At 44.4% G+C, this 17,977-nt stretch overlaps 1 protein-coding gene across 1 annotated transcript in view; it reads right to left on the bottom strand.

Moving 5' to 3' along the window:
• The window catches only part of SNX4 (sorting nexin 4), a 467,422-nt gene extending 449,847 nt beyond the window's left edge, over window positions 1-17,575 (bottom strand). Inside the window, exons 1-2 of the mRNA XM_085647507.1 lie at window positions 17,209-17,575; window positions 3,594-3,674 (exon numbers count right to left, since the gene is read on the bottom strand). The gene's annotated coding sequence lies outside the window, so the exon portion shown is untranslated. The remainder of the gene's footprint in view (window positions 1-3,593; window positions 3,675-17,208) is intronic.
• Between the last annotated feature and the right edge of the window lie 402 nt (window positions 17,576-17,977).

Here is a 17,977-nt window from a genome sequence, read left to right as displayed (position 1 = left end):
TGCAAACATCTCAATTTACAGTGGAAAGGGGGGTGGGTCAGTAATAGATCATGTCTTTTTTTTCAAGGAACTTGCATCCCTCCATTCTAAATGGGAAGCTCATCCCCACAATTTAAAGTGATCCTAACCCGTTAGCCCCCACCGTTGCCATCGCAAAGGGGACAAGTAATACCATGGGGAGAAGGCAGCCTCAGACCAGCAAAAATGCAGGTCTTAGGCTAGTCTGGCGCTCTCCAGCTATGAACAAAGTAACGGATCAGCTGAATCATGAGAGTGCTGATCTTGTGACAGGGTATGCCTCGGAGCTCCTGAGGCCCTCAGACGTTCTAAACAGTTTTAAAGGCCTAACCGTGTACATGAGTGATGTATTGTCAAAGCACACATAAGCCAAATCTAGCAGCTCAAAGTCATGGCCTGATAAGGCATGCAGAACACCCAATACCAAGTTAAACTCTGCATTGAAGCAACTCCCTATGGACCAGGCGGCAATTAGTGCCTGTAGAAAGGCTTATACCCTGGCCCTAAAAACAGGAATGCAGAACTCAGGGATGAGAAGTGGGACCACTTAGTAGCTGCCACCAAGACAAAGGACTTGCAGATGTTTTGGAAATCGGTCTGAGCGGTGTTTGTTCCTGGAGGTTCCCCTAACCAAGCGACCGCCCACACTGGCCATGAAGGCTGGGTAGAGCACTTCAGCAAAATATATCCATCTAGCACACCCTGCGCAGAGAAAGGGCGGTGAGAAGCTCCATTACTCTTGAGTGTTAACTTCACCATAGAGGATGTGTCCAAGGGCATTCAAAATAGTCCCCTAAAAAGGCTCCAGGACCGGATGGGGTACCCATGGACATATTTAAGGCAAATCCAGAGTTTCGGTCACTGCTGCTTGCTAACGTTTTCAATTCTGTGTGTAAGGCTGGTGTCCCCCCTACGTCTTGGCACAAATCTATAATTCTTCCAGTTGTCAAATAAGGAAACATGCACCACCCCAAGTGTGATCAGCCTATTTCCCACCTTGATTGTGCCACAAAAATAATGGTGTACTGTCTATGATCGCCTGTTAGAACGGACCTCCGACAGAAATATAATTTCCCCAGCCCAGTACGGTTTTAGAAAAGGCCTTGGCACCATTGAACAAAGCTTAAATCCCCATCTACGTGTTTCTAAATATAACGGTGCCAAGGGTAGTTTTCTCCAGAAGGCGTTTAAGGACCTATTTAGCACCTTTTATTGCGTAAATTGTTCCAAAGTGTGGAAAATATTTATTTCTATAGGTCTGGATGCTGATCTGGTGGCCCTTTTGCAACATCTCCACTGGGACCTAAAGGCGGCTTAAGGTACCATGAAAATCGAGAATGCTCCCCCACATTTCTGGTTTATCGAGATGTACGCCAAGGGTGCGTGCTTGCCCCAAATCTATTTTTGTTATATAAAAACGACCTTGAATCTGCTCTTGTGAATGTGGGGGCTGATGTGCCCGTAGTTAAAACTAAACCCACGCCGGTGCTCCTTTGAGCTGATGACTGCCGTGCTGTTTGCTAGGACTGTCAACGGCCTAAAGTTACTGATATTTAGTTTTGTGAATCTTATGGAAAATCTAGACTGACCTAGGTTTTTTAAAGACTTTTATAATGTATGTGGACCCAAGGACACAAAAACGTGTCCCATATGTACTGGGGCCAAACTAATTGAGAGAGTGAGCCAGTTTCCTTATCTAGGTTTGTTGTTTAATGAGGGAGGCACCTGGACCCGCAGTATAGGAAGCAGGATAAGTTGCTACACGCGTGCTGTTGGATCCATTTTTTCATTAGCTGATGCCTTGGGAAAGATCTATTACAACGAGGGTGTTACAACGTAGTGCCTTTACAACGCAGTCAGTACCACGACTGAGATGTTACCACAAGTTCCAATACAACGGAAGTCATTACATTTACTTGCTTTAGGGAATGCTGTGTTGGATTTTAAGTCCAACACCTTCCTTACTGATACACCGACTGGAGTTGGAATAGTAATTTAAACTATTCCAAAGGCCAGTGCTTCCCTAAAGCAAGTCGTTGTAATGACTTGCGTTGTAATGGAACTCGTGGTAAAGGCACATTCATGGTATTGACTGCGTTTTTAAGCCACGCGTTGTTTTGGCAGGCGGGGTAACAGATGCTATTCGCCACCTTTGGGGGGGGGGGTAAACAAATTGCCCCCTTTCTCGAAAATTACAGAAGGAAATGTCTCCCCTCTCTGACTTATGATTCTGGGGTTCTAGGGGTACCAGTAGGGTGAAAGTGGAATAGAATAGTTTGCAGGCGTGTACTTGGTGTCCCCCCCCCTCCACCCCTCACTTTATAGCCCATCAAGAGCTTGACCTTGAATATGTGGAGGACCAATTAAATATTGCCCCATTGTTATTATGGTGCTCAATTTGGCTAAATGATAAAGCTGGTGTTAACTGCGCAAATATATTTGACTGCCTCTCTTGCCTACATAGCCCTAAATAGTCCTTGGCTTAGGTACATCAGGGAGACAACCCTCGCTTTAGGTTGTCCAAGTACATTTGAAAATCCAGAAAGTATCACTAAGAGGCATAAAGAGTGGATCAAGGACTGCTTTTTATCCTATAGACAGACTGACACACTTCACATGTGAGCTCTATCAGATGGCTTCTATGCTTCCCCCAAGGACAATTTGCCTCTACTGATATATTAATTTGTCCCTGTGATGAGTCCTGTCCGCAGACCTTACTACATTTTGTATTTTTCTGCAAATTTTATATCCCTCTTACTAAACATGTTTTACTTCCATTACTGCGTAAGCACAAGTTTAGCAGGTGTAGAGTTGTGCTGACTTTTCTTTCTACCTACAGGGCACTTGGTTCTTTCTTAAAGAATGCACTTTATTTGCATAAATCCTTGCTGTTTTAATATCCGATTTGATGGATATTTATTGATGTGCTTTGCTGATCTTAGGTCATATTTTATTTAAAATTGATGTGCTAGCTGAATTTGATATTTGTATTATGTTTCCACTAGTGTTTTATCTGTATTTATCTATAATGAAAAACTGTGTTTTTATTATGTATCTTTTATCATGTCTTTCACGAGATCGAATAAAGATGAATTTGAATGCGAGAAAACTGCCTGCTTTAAGAGCTTTAGTGTACTCTTTAATTTGGAATACAGGACAGGATATTTACAAAGCTGTTAGTCACTATTCAGTTCATAGCTCTTCACAGTGAGCGAGGTTCAAAATAAAATATACAACTCTTCTAAAAAATTCCTTTATGCCAATCCAAGCTACAAGAAACAAAATGCCTAACAAGACCAAAAAAGTCAACTTACAGAACATTACATAAGAATCATTTTTTTGTTATGTCTATGTGCGCCCTTCAATTGTTAGTCAGTCCACACAGTGTGTGTTGGAGGGAGGAATCCCACCTCAGACAGGAACATCCACTCCAGAAGTGATGTAGCAGAAGGGTACTAGTATGTACAAGGGCTGTAAGCTGCACCGAGCAGCTCTAGTGGTGATGCATGCTAAACAGCAACATACCTGAAAGTTGACTCTTAACATAGGAAAGAGATCACCTTAGTGAGACTTACCTTGAGACGAAATTCTGGTTCCTCGCTCCGTGATGATGTGTTTGGTCAGGCAAGTTTCAATATGGCTGGTTCGTTGGCAGCCTAGGGAGAAAATATATTGTCACTTGATTTGCATAAATGTAAATACTTGTACTTTGCCTTTTACAATTGGTTTAAGGGATGGATTTAGAAAGGAAGATACACAAATAGGATTGGACAGGATTTCTCTTCATAAATTTCCTGCCCTGGTTAATAATATACAATCCGTCTCATTTTCACTAAATTCGCAATACAAAGGATGAGACATCTCGATTTAACTCTACAGTAGGTGAAAGGAAACTAAGGATAACACATTGTATCTGATACTAGCTATGTTGTCTGCATTTGCATAGCACATTTCTGCCAGAAGTATGATCCTGTACAGCTTTCTAGTACTATTTCTGTACGTTTGTGCTTCAGCCATGGATGTCAGAAGAGAGAGCACAAAACTTGTTTTTAATAATGCCAGACCTGTAACAAACCACCACAGTGTAAGGTGTTCAGAGTGTCTGCTGTCAGGAATTACCAAAAACTGTAGCCGAATTGAAGATGAGGTATCGACAGGTTCCGGAAGAAAAAAGCGACAGTTTAGAGTAAATGTCAGTTTTTATTTATTGATATACAGTTTTATATAGCGTGATGCAAAGGTGCCACAATTAGCTGCAACTGTCACTGACTGACAGCCCTTTTGGTTTCCTATTTATTTATAAAGAGTTTTATATAGTGCGAACAAGACCCTTCCAGGTGACAGAGAGCTTTACAAGAATAACAAGGAAAGGTATGATACAACACGGTAGGTAGTATACAGAGGCATAATAAAAGTCAGGTGGACAAAAAAAGTTAAAATAAACCAATGGTGAGAAGTGCACGTAGTCATATACTAGCTTGAGCAAAGTCTGATGGGTGTCAGAGTGGTGGGTAGATGGTTAGGAAACACAGGAGGATCTCAGGGTAAAGGTGAATGGCATGACAATAAGCAATAACACACAAGCAGGAAAAGTAGCTTATGAGGAAGGGGAGGTGTGCCCTCAATGTGTGATGAATTTGTAGGATAATAGAGCTTTTACTTCTTTCCTGAAGATGACTGTGGATGGGTTGCATCTGATCTCGGAAGGGAGAGAGAGTTCCAGATTTTGGGGGCAGTTCTGGAGACGGATCAATTATAGGTTTTCTTTTTGCTAAATTTTTGTGGCTTGGGTAGGAGGGAGCTTGTGCTTTTGGAGGGTCTGATTCCACTCGATAGGGTCAGTTTCTGTGTTAGGTAAGAGGAGTTATAGCTCCTCTAGTAGTGACACACGTACATAGACTGTATAAATACAGCACCTCTTGCTATCAGTAAGCAGGAGGGAACCGAGACTTCAAGGCCGACACACTGACCAGAGACGCTGCGGCTCCAGCTGACAGTGGTCTAACCATCCCTTGTGGGGTGTCTAACAAGTCCAGGACGAAGTCCCACACTCTCGCTATTCAGGTATGGGGGTTCGACTAAATCCTAGCAGGATTCTTATCTCTTAGATTCTAGGCTAATAGGCTCATTAGCTCTTTCGCGCCTACTCACATGCTAGGTACACTCCGGTACATCTTGACAGGCATCTTAGGATAACGCACTTTATTTTATAAATGCATTTCATATTCATGTATATGTTCATGACTATTGCAAAATGGTAGAACAATACTTTTTTCTTTTTATTTACTGTACTGCTGGTTCTATATCTCTGCTACTGTGTTACAGTTGTAACAGCGCATTTATTTATTATTAAGAACAACGGTACAATACACTCTTATTGTCAAAACGCTCGACTGTTTCTTCTCTGTATCTCTCTGAGAGCAAAACAAGCAAGCACGAGTGACTGGGTGAAAAGTTGCCTAAAACTAATCTCTCTGATAGCAGGATATTCCACTGGCATTGCGAGCTAGCTAATGCAAACCATAGGCTAACATATGCGGTGGAGGTGTACCGACTCAGTTCACCACCAAGCCCACAGTATATGTTATCCGTAAACAGCATAGGTCCTGCATTACAGGGTAATATTAGGATAACACTACAATACCTAAGGATTTTGCAGTCAGTCGGTCAGTTAGTCAGTCAATAAGATTTATTGGCTTCTGGAGCATAAAAGTACAAATAAAAGAAACAAGGGTGTGACCAGGTTGTGTCACTCCACAAGCATAAAATAGCTATTACTAAAATACAAGAATAAATACAGTCCATTAGAAAGGAGCAAATACATTGATGAATCATCCGACAAAAATGTAAAACAAAATTAAAACATCAAAAATTAACACTATTGACCACCCAACATATGCTTTAGAAAGGTATAAACTGTCCACACACAATATACTCCACTATCTGTATGGGGGAAAGGCGGAGAGAACGCTCTTGCCAGCGACTTTGATTTCGATTAGAGCATGGTCCCGAGCCTCCAGATCCACGGGATGGGAGGGGAAGCCAACACGTCAGACGCCACTGTGGCACTGCAAATGGTTTAAGGAACTACATAAACTGAAAGGCTTCCAAAGGTGGGATGACATAGGGATCTCCACCATTGGGGACGTGATCAGTAAAGGGGAGCTGAAGACGTTCGCGATGCTGCAGGCAGAGTTCGGATTACACCACACACAACGATACAAGCACCTGCAGCTAGTCCATGCTTGGAATGCACAGCAGATATCATTGCAGGGCATACCGGATTATTCACCGTTGGAAGGGAGACTCCTACAGGAGCAGATGGTGCACCAGGCGGTTTCGCTTACATACAAAACCCTCACAAACAACATGCTGGGAAATCTGGCGAAACTCAGAAGCACATGGGAGGCGGAAGTAGGGCAGCTAGAGGACTTAGATTGGGAGCTGATATTGATGCACCCCCGAGAAGTCGCCATTAAGTCACGGCTGAGGCTGATCCAATTAAATATACTACACAGGACATACTTCGACCGGAGACGTCTCCACAAGATGGGTAGGATAGCAGACGCCACATGTCTTCGATGCAATACTGAACAGGGAGATTTCTATCACACTATCTGGTCCTGTGAGAAAATTCAAACATACTGGTCTCACATCTTCACAGAACTGGGGGAGGTGTTGGAAATGGAGCTCACACTAGACCCGAAACTGGCGTTGCTGGGAATGGTGACCGAAGTGGACCTGCCACGCCCACAGATTATTTTCCTGGGGTTGGCTCTGGTTGTAGCAAAAAGGGACATTGCGAAATATTGGGGGGTGGCGGAGCGGCCGGAGATAGAGGAATGGAGGAGAGGTCTGGACCTCTATATGGCAGCAGAGCGAGTGACATACAAAGCGAGAGGCTGTCCCAAAAAATTCCGACAGATATGGAGCAAATGGAGACAATACCATGGCCTAGAGGTGGGACACATAGGAGCTCACACATAGAGGGGTAGATGGCGGGGACGAGCGGGAGGGACCACCTGATAACGACAGTGATTCATTTAGAGATTCCGCACATGCGAGATGCGATACTGTGTTATGGGAGGGGGGACAGGCACGACTGCACGATACCCGAATGACACCGGTGGACTGGTGGCACATAGTTGGATGGACGTGGGAGCTCTCTGTGCTATTAGTTTTGTAGGGGGAGGGGGGGGACGGGGGGGGGTGTTGTGGGAGAAAACATACAAAAAGGATCGCGGGGTTCCATGTGAAACGCGCAACATTGGACACATTTGCGCTCTATTGGAAATACCTAGGTGTCGCGGCCCGGCCGCAGGGTTGCGGGCATAACGGCTGTGAACCTATAACGAGATGTAAGTTTGACATGATGGTCTGGTTGTGCTACATTCGTAATTTTGTTTCATGCCTGCACAAAAATAAAGTTTTAAAAATAAAAAATAAAAAAATTAACACTATTACGAAAAAAACACGAAAGACCATAAATACAAATATAAGCATACATTTCATTAAAGTTATAAAAAAGGTGTGAATACTCAAATATTTCCTTACACTATATTAGGCCTTTATAACAAAGAGCATTGCCTGAATTTTAGACACTGCCAAAGATAAGATGCAAATACATGGCATACCAACGGGCTATCCATCTGTTACACAAAACTTATGGCGAGTCTACACGGTCTAATGTTACATTTTTTAGGTCTCGCCTAGCGACGCAGCGCTTGCGCGTTGCTCGCCTTGGCAAGACCTATTGTCGTCGGTTTTGCTAGCGAAGGGGGACAGGAGATGTGCGCGCCCGGACAGGCGATGTGCACGCTTTCACTTTCCCACTTTCATTCAATGCCGCTCGCACACGTGCACATCTCCTGTCCCTCCCTGTATCCTGCTCGCTGTGCCTACTCGGACAGGAGATGTGCACGCGGAGACAGATTGTCTTTTGTTTTATGGTCAACTTGGAACACAGTGGAGATCATTTGTCGTTTTCAAATGTTTCGTTTGCAAAACGATTGTCTATAGATTTGCATGCACAAAACTGCGGTTGCACTGATTTCAGACAAAATCTTTGAAACTTTTATGCATATTTTGGTATTTTTACAACATGAAACTGGCTGGAGAGAGCAACGAGCGCTACTCCTTGCTGTTTGAATTGTAGACAATATAAAACAGAGAACATCAAATGGGGACTGTACACATATTTTTAACTATATATACTTATATTTCACATGCTTACAGTTGCCTTGCATTTCAGGTATCCCAGTCAGAAACAGGTTCCTAGAATGATACAGTTCAAGTGACAAGAGAAAAGAAACCATTTCCTCATGTTCTAAATCTGCAGCCTATCCAGTCGACCACATCTCGCTCTCAAAATAATGCAGCGAAGGATTCCAATGGTACAGAATTCCTACGACTGCACATAGAGTGGAATGCGCTGCGTCACGTCATGCATGAGTATGTCTGACCCTAGCATGTCCTCGTGCCGAAAGTAACGCTGCATTTACAAATAATATTCATGATGGCGGCTTCAACTAATTAATTGTGAAATGTTTAAACTGATCAATAAACAAGGACAAATACAATCGACTCAGCAGAATATGCCACCATGTATTTTTACATAGCGCTTCGGCCTATTGTCTTAGCTGCTGCCACCAGCAGATGGTACTATCAATAGTACTCAATGTATCACCTTGGGAAGCTCGAAAGTGTGAGTAGGCCTTGCCAGGACTGAAAGTCGTGTATTGTAGGTATATCTGACGTCAGCATTCAGTTCTTAGCTCGTTGATCCTTAATGACCTTTACAACATGTTCTGTCAATTGTAGCTTTTGAGAAGGTCTGCTGGCTCCAGCTATAGATGCAAAAAGAACAACTGATGGACGGAATGCTGAACGATGTCAACCATTCACCTCCTGTACAGAGATCTGGGCCTAAACCATCATTTTTTTGTCCACCGTACCATTCAAGTTTAAACTCAGCCATATGCAAATCAGTCTTGACCCTGCTCCCCATGGGAACAGTCCACACCAAAGTGACTGGAAACAAGCATCCTGGACCGGTTTCGGGGTATCACTCCTCATCAACCAGGCTAGCTTAACTCCAGTGGCATGGTGAGCACGGGACCCATGTCTAGGCATACCCGTCATACTCAGCTACAGAGCTATAAATGTGAAAATCTCTGGCTTGCATCCATTTCTTACATTTTCACTGTCGTATAGGCAGTGCAACCTACTCTACACTGTCTGCGAGGGTTCCCACTTTACTTCCGTTCAAGCGTTCTAACATGACAACCTCGCTGGCTGTTCTACTGTAGGCATTCTAGATGTTCTAGGGTTTATTATATTCTTATTATGATAGTTCGACTACTGTATCTCCTAACAGCAAATGTGGGTTTGGAAACAGTGTCTATGATGACGTGGAGCGAGCGAGGTGGCCTGTTTTTAATAATACACTTTTCATTTTTTGATAAGGGCCTTCGCGAAAGTCTGCACATTTCTGTTGAGTGCGGACATGTGCAGTCCAAAAGGGACATGTGCAAATCCAATAGCACATTGCTTTGCAGTCTGAGAGGACTGGGCACTGTGTCTCATTCTGATGCAAATGGCAACACTCAAGTGGCACTGCAGGATTAGGGAGTCACATCCATCGACTGAGCACATGCGTGAGAAGTATGTTAGATAGAGAATGTGGCTCAGTGTATGTTGACATGTACATGTTCACCGATAGGGATTGAGAACAATGATGTACATGAAGCCCTGTGTGGTTACACTAGATACACTATGTTCATGTAAAATGAGACAGAGAAGAGAGCTTGTGGTCTGAAATATGAACAGGGTATGCGGAAGACGGCTACAGTGAGGCAAATGGCACCCTATGCTGCTGGACAACAGAATACATTCTTCTAAAACATGTCAGTGATATATCATTTTGTTCTGAACCAAGAAATCAGGTAGGGCTTGGAGGCCTACACTGAGAGACCTAGTGCCATGTCCTGTTCAACCAGACCAGCTACATGAAAGTACAATGGGAAACAGAGCAGGCATGGTGGTGTGAAACCAGTCAGGGTACAGATGTCTACAGTGAAAATAAGGAATTAGGAGTGTGCATCTACATTGGACATGGTGCATACAAACCCAACGAGACAAACTATAGACCATGTGTTACACCTTTACACATGCAACTTTACTCTTCAACTTTTGAGTTATTTTATTACTTTTGGCTATTCACAAAATTATATTGCAAAATTATAGACTTACATGTTTCCGAGCCTAATTTTTAAGTGTTAATTGCTATTAAAAACAAGCATTATAAATGCAATAGGTCTCGAAGAACTAAAAGTGTGAGCTATTTGCATTGCATTGTTATTTGCAATGCCCATAGCTCAAACTCTCAGTAATGCAAGACCTATTGCATTGCAAATGCCTGTCCTTTGAGACCTATAAAATGTACAGAAAAGTATAAAGTGCAAAGTGGTTTGGGTTGAGACTCCATCACACGTACACGGGCCAAGGTCCCTCAGTGAATGACTTTGCTGGAAAACCTAGCATTAACAGGAGGTAATTAAGGCAAAGTCTTGTAAAGACAAAACGGTGCAGCAGATTCTGAATTGAAGACAAATACCTTTCCAGTTGAGGACCCCGGGGAGAAATGTACATTTGTCTACCATGTCCCATCTAAGGGCCCGATTCTGATGCGGTTTGGATAGCTGCCCGACCAAATGGGTTTGGGAATGGTTTCCAACCGAATCGCATCGGGAGAGTCCAACCGACCCAGTACGATGCATCCGGATGCTTCCAGATACGATTTGGTTGGATTCCCATTGACTTTAATTGGAGCCTATGTTTCTAACCGCATCGTAATCGGGCCCTAGGTGGGAATGCTTTCCTATCCGCATTATAACCGGGCCTTCGATTGGAAAGACACATTCCCGATCCGATTTGGACGGAGGAAATGCTGTTAGGAGGCCTTAATAACTACATCAGAATCAGGCCCTTAGTGTGTAGCCATTTTTCCTTACTAGGACTGGCGTGGGTGGCACCCTAATCTGAGCTTTGAATATGCTCTCCTGCTCCAGGCTGCAAGACAACAAAGCATGGTCACTAAACCCTGAAAAGAGCACCTCAGAATCACTCAGCCGAACACATAAGAGTTCTGAGGCGATTATGAAATCAATCGTGGTTCCCCTACATAATCCCCTGAAAATTGGAACAAGACGACCTGACTGGACCTCTGCTTCATTCCTAATTACGAGATTCCATTTGACAAAGAGATTATTAAGGGCATCACCATACTCCTTATGTTCAAAGTGAACCAAAGCATCCCCCTTATTATCTATTAACCCACACACTGACTTCTTTTCCTTTAGACAGTGGTAGACATTGAAGTCACCCATCCGTACTAGATTTAATACTTTGGGGTGACCAGTTCCTGTAGACCTCACAGCTAAGTCAAGCGCTCCCACCACCTGAGCAGAATTTGCATAAAAACAGTTTTATCAAAAGGAACAATTAACAAATCCCCATCTCTTGTTCCCTTGCACATAAGGCAGTGAAAGTAGGGGAACTCACAATAGAACTTGGTCACCTTTCCCGGAAAAGTGTTAGCAATTAGTGTAAGGAGGTCGCCCTTAGATCTACCATGCTTCGAAGAAAGCGATGGCGAATGGTAGGAGTCATACCCGTCCAAATACCTAGGCTCCAACTCCAATGTTTCTTGTAGGCATATAAATTGGTATCTTACCACTTCCTTAACCCAATCTGGGTTATCTACTTTTTCCTCAGACCTGCAACATTACAGGATAAAATGTTGACCATTTTGTGTGAATCTACCAACGTGTCATCAGAAACCAATACCTGAGTCTGGCACGCCACTCCACCATCGCATACCTCTGCATCTTAGGGTACATTCAGTCAATCGCACCCATCCAACGCTTCCAAAGGTAAGTATCTAATTCTTAATGAAAAATCAAGGTTGCCGGGAGCACAATATTGTATACGGGTGTCTCTGAGAGTTGATCTCACTGTGCCTAGGGAAGCGGGGGCAAAAAAATCAAGGTTTATAGAAGAACCCTAATGGGGGGGGCAGATATCCGAGACACTCGTGGGGTAAAAGATGGGAGTTATCATAAAAGAGCTTCCACAATCCTTGGGTCATCAAACTTAACAAGCAACACAATCTCCAGGGATTGATTTATGTGAGGGTCCTACCCAATCAACTCTCCTGCCAATCAAGATATAGCCACTTAAATGATCATTAAAGGTTTTCAAGTTATTTAGTCAGTGTATGACTTTCGAGATCAACTGGCCTGTGGTCGCAGTCCGAGTGTCCCCCAACCTAGAGACGTTTGTTAAATTCAGAACATAGGAACATGCTGCTGGAAGGAGGTTCAGGACTTGTGGTCTCCTATTAGAGTCAGCCTTGTGTTACCCCCTTGCTTTCCCACTTGCCCTCAAAGTAAGCGGCCCCCCTCTCCTTATCGCCTGGTTGTGCAGACACTTTGGGGACCCCCAGTGGCAAGGTAAGAGGGATAGGGACTATAGGGGCAAGGGTTTGAGAGTTAGCAGGCTGATTCAGTTGTGGCTGTGATAAGGTGCCTCAAGGCTAGGGGATGGTAAGGATTCCTCTAACCTTAAATCCAGGCCGTTAGTGGTTATGGCTACGCCACTGGAGTCAAGCTATCCTGGCTGAAGAGGGGTGAAACCCCGAAACCGGTCCTAGGATGCTTGATTCCGGTCCAGGGAAGACATGGCTTGGCAGTTCGGGCTGGACTGTTCCCATGAGGCACAGGGTCAAGACTGATTTGCATATGGCCATGTCTGAACTGGGGGGCGTGGTGAGCAAAATAACGATGGATTAAACCCAGATCTGTGCCTGGGGGTGAATGTTCTGCCAATGTGCAACATTCCGTCCATCATCGTGTGTGTTTTGCTTGGGCTTATAGTCATAAGACCTGTCGCTTATGCTACCTGGGTTTATATGTTTATGTAAATGAAGCAAAGAGGCCTCCCTAACAGAGGGCATATTACCAAGAGAAAGCAATTGGGTCAGGCAAGCCTAAAGAAAATCTAGACTATTATACTCCCGCTCTAAGTACAATTGTAACAAATATTCTATCCTCAAACATAGAACGTACATATTGTTGAGGGATAGCGATGATATAAGACTGTCCTCCTATGCTTTGTTCCCCTTGCGGTCTGGTGTCCCCTTCTTGTGCAGAGTCCTCCCCCCCCCCCCCACCCTTTTTTTCTTCACTGGCGGTTCCATAGTAAGGGAAATCTCCCTATGGGGGTCCTCCCAGCACCCGGCCTTGGAGGAGAGTGAGAGGTCCTAGTGTCAGCCGGTCCTATTTATGGATCCTTGCATGTCGCCAAGCTCATCGGGGTGAAGAGTAGCAGAGTGCCCCTTACCTCTTCTAGGGAGCTATGTATTTCCGGAAGTTCAATTTCTCTTGAGAGGTTATTAGCTGCCCGCACAACAAGGGAGTGGAGTGTAGTCGTCACATCTCCACCCAAAACCGTTGAAGTAATTTTCCTCTTCCCCATAAGTCCAAGGGGCTAGAGGCAGGATAAGATTAAAATAACCCAGTAACTTCAAAAGAAGGGTGAACCACCGGGCAAAGAGGGGGGGGGGGGGGTCCTGCCAGGCCTCTTCCAGCCGTGGATGGGCCCACCCTTGGCCCGGGTGCTGCCCGCGCATGTCCCGCGCTGCTAGTCTGCTAAGCACGCTTTGTAGCGCTAACAATAAGCCCTGCCTCCTTGCAGCGACTCTACAAGGTGGCTCCAGGCACTGGGCTGCTGGATGATGAAGTATCCAGTGGTCTTTGGAGGATTCTAGAGTCCAAAACCCCCCTTTGCAGCAACACTGATGTCTTGCGCAGTTTGTCTGCTAAGCATGCATTGTAGCGCTGACGATAAGCCCGGTCTCCTTGCAGCAACTCTGCAATGGGGGCTCCTGGCGCTGGATGCTGAAGTCCCCAGTGGTCCTTGGGGTTCCTACAGTCCAAAGACCCCCTTGGTAGCGGCTCTGATGTGCAGAGTCAATCATGTGTGGGGTACAGTTCAAGGCAGTGAGATGTGTGAGCGAGTCTTCGATATTAGGGGCAATAGCTGGCGGAGAGATCAACAGGAATTCTGTTTTGAAGGCATTGAGTTTGAGGTGGTTGCGAGTCAAGCAATGTTGCATTTTTAATCAGGATGTTATTGAGGATATTGATGTAATCAGGAGAGGCGATTTTTATACAGAGCGAAGTATCGCCTGCATACATGTGGTAGGAGATGTGGGCGAGTTTGAGGATTTCAGTTAGTAGCTCCAGGTATAGGTTGAACAATGTCGGGGAGGAAATAGTATCTGGGGGTATGCCAAGCGACACTGGCAACTGATCAGAAAGGGCATGGTTAATTGGAATGCGCTGAAAACTATTGTAAAGTAAAGCGTAAAAACATTTTTGCTCAGTACTGGAGAGACCCATCTGTGTTCCAAAAGGAACACATGATTAACCATATGAAATGCCACTGACAGGTCAAATAGGATTAGTAGGCAGGAATCATTTTGGTCGAGTGATCGTAAGGCATCATCAACAATGTGGACCATGGCTGTTTCGGTGGAGTGACCCGGTCGGAAGCCAGATTGGTATTGGTTGAGTAGCTGGACAGGCTCAATGTGATTACATAGCTGGGATGCTAGCCAAGAAGACAGCAGTGCAGATGTACAAGTGTCTGAGCCAAACAGCCTACACTTGCACTTAGTACATCACCTAAGACAAGTCATGATTACAGATAAAGCGGCTGCGTTCAAGTGGTACAAACGAATGCCCTTACAGCAAATCTCCATTTGTCAAAGTTGGAAAAGGGCAATGTGACAATCAATTAATGATTCAGCTAGAGCTTCTATTTAAAATAAAGTAAAAACCTAAATGGGGTTATTTTGTATAACTGAGGAGAAGGTTTCTTGTTCAGTTTTATGTGGAAGTTATGTGAAACCAATGCATCCCATGTTCAAGGGGTGGGGGAGTTACTTTGAACAATGTAAGTTCTGTTCATTGCAGGCTGTCTTGTGATACTAAGAGAGACAGTGTTCTGATGAAGACAATGAAAGATTCAGAGACACCAAAGCAGGAACATGTGGGAGCATCCCTTTTATCATTAAAAGTTCATGGTGGTGACAATATTTTGCCAACTAACAGTGTTTTTTGAGCGCAGGAGATCCCATGTTGAGTGTGCATCCTGCACCCACTAGCTAGTATCACCAGTGCAGGCCTTGAAAAATCTACTCGCCCAATCACTATGGCACGTCATATTTTATCAGTTCTCACCCACTCACTATGGCGGGTCATAGTTTATCAGTTCGAGCTATTTATATCTCATCCATTCTGGCGAGTGAACATCAACTGGAAAGGCACAGGTGTGAATAAATGAAGAATAAAGATGCCTCTAAATCTTGTTTTTTTTTTTTTTTTACACATTTGCTGTTTGTTCAAGGACAGAGGTCAAATGTCAGTTTGTCCCTTTACTAATTGCTTATTAAAATGTGTTTACTTTTCTCTTATTTACAGTTAAAGATTTTTGTCAAGTAATCTATCTGACAATCATTTTGAAACAAAAGGCTGTAAGATGTCAGGTTTTTTTTCTAACACACATTTACACAGCTTGTAAATAGAATAGTACCAATATTTCAAAATATATCAGGAATTACAAAAGCACATTTTTTGTCATCGAGAAGTGTAATGCAAACAAAGATTTAAATAGGAGCAAAACAAATTAGAACACTTTTCTTGGAAGTGTGCAAATGACAAATATTTGAAGAAACTCGATTTCTAAACACTGTTTGTACACTATATAGTTTTAGCAGTAGGTAGCATGTCTGGAAATGTTGTGACTATTTCATATGGAAAATCCACTGATTGCAAATGAGTGTGCTACCATTTCATGCTTTAGGTATCTATTAAAAGTGACAAATTTTAAACATGATTTGAGAAACATTCATAACCCCGCCTTGAAGGCAAGTCAGGAGTCATGTATATCCTATAATTGGCTAGATTTGTATTATATATGGAGCAAAAGTTTAGTCTATTAAATCACACAAAAGGGCTTTATGTACAGCAGACATTCTGAACTTGCATAGACCTGCAGGCCTAGTAACATTCTTATGATTTTTCGAGGCCTTTGAGCGCAATGGACGCTGCGCGCCTGCAAATCTCCATGCTAGGGCATCTTCGTTTCCACTTGCTCCGAGATCGCTCAAACTTGGGGACTACATTGTCCAACCCTTTCTGCATTCTGGCATTACCTATATATAAGCTGGTGTTTAAAACTGCGTGCGAGCTTATACATACACCCACATCTTATACACTCGTGACACCATACTGTTCTCATTAAGTCCAATCTTCAACCACACTCTCCTCATCCTTTCTTGCAGGCTCCATTGTATCAGGGTCCAGGCTGCGTTCAGACAAGACAAGGATGCTCCGGTCTTGCACTAACTGGACACCGAAAGCGTGCTGCAACATCACGACAGTGGTAGATGCGCGCTACACAAATGAGATGGAATGGCAATGCTAAGTAATGAAATAGAAAGATTCATTACAAATCTCAGAATGCAATGCACAGTTAGTTAATCAAAATCCAGGGCCAGCTGAAGGAGTCACCCCTGAGACTGGGCCCCTCAGCAGTCATAAGTTGAACAAGCATCTAAGACCCATTCCCAAGTTGCAAAAGCAGCAGAACCATAGCCTTGGTGTACAGTTGCACACGTGCACTATCTGGAATTAAAGGGCGTCTTTCCAGCTCTGTTGCTCCCGCCTTATTAAGAATGTAGGGAGGATGCACACTAGAGAGGAGGGGGGGGGGGGGGGTCCTTGGAAGAAGTAATAATAGTTGGGTGCCTGGCAATCGATAGCTCTGCCTGGCTTGACAACATCACGACACTGTAGTACACTGAGATCGTGCTGTAAAGCACACAGGGCGTGTCTGGGTGGAGTGTGGGTCAGGTGTACCGTTTGAACTTGCTGGCTACACGCCTGTAGGAGTGAGGGCAGCGGGCGGAGGCGCATGGGAGGGAGGGATGCGGGCATTAGGAACAGAAGTCAGCACCCAGCAATATTTTAAGGGTGGGCGGCCGAGGGTAGGTGGTATCTCTCCCACCCCCACTCTGACATAACTCCGACAAGCTCGCGGGGGTACGCACACAGAAACACTCACAGTGACAGCACAATGTAGGGTGCAGGTAGACTCCCTAGGACCGGACAGTCGCCGATGTCTGGACCAGACCAGATGGGAGGAGCAGGAGATGACGCGCTCGTGGAGAGGGTACACGCCGGGTGGCTCGCGGCTGGTTGACAACGTCACAGAAGCTGCTGCTCGGCACAGTCGAATACAGTGGCCCTGCCTTAACCTACTAGCGCTAACGTCATTCAAATGACTCGCCCTATCTTCTTTTAATAATGGTATTAGTTCACTTAGGGGGATGGGCTAGAGGTGGCCGGATTGCAGCTGACCTAGCCAAACACCCATTCATACCAGTAGTAAATACATCTATTACCGTGCTGTAAAACACCGCCCACTAACTGGAGGCGGAGAAGTACAGCAGGTAAATACGGTGCCTCAGGCACGTGTAGTTTCCAGGCCCCATAACCAATGAACAATTAACAAACCGTCTTTTGACCAATCAACAGGTCACGATACAGTTCCGCGGTCACTCAGCCAATAAACATTTTGCCCGTCCCAGCAAATCATAAACCAGGGTTCTAACCCTCATTCTAACGTGCAGCCAATGAACAATTAAACAGTTCTCTTCCTGTTAATCCCGTAAAAGTGCTCTCGTTCGATCTTACACCTCAGCAGTTTTAGTGCTAACAGAGTGACTTCATGCACGCATGAGTGTATGATTGTTACAGCGTAGCTGTAGCTCGTAGCAACTGTGGTGTAGACCTAGACCGTTTTCTTTGTCAGCTGAGCTGTACAGAATCCT

The sequence above is a fragment of the Triturus cristatus genome, chromosome 3_2 (genome assembly GCF_964204655.1).
Source record: "Triturus cristatus chromosome 3_2, aTriCri1.1, whole genome shotgun sequence".
Taxonomy (NCBI): Eukaryota; Metazoa; Chordata; class Amphibia; order Caudata; family Salamandridae; genus Triturus; species Triturus cristatus.
The sequence above is the reverse complement of the archived record's forward strand: the minus strand, read 5'-3'. Positions and strand labels throughout refer to the sequence as shown.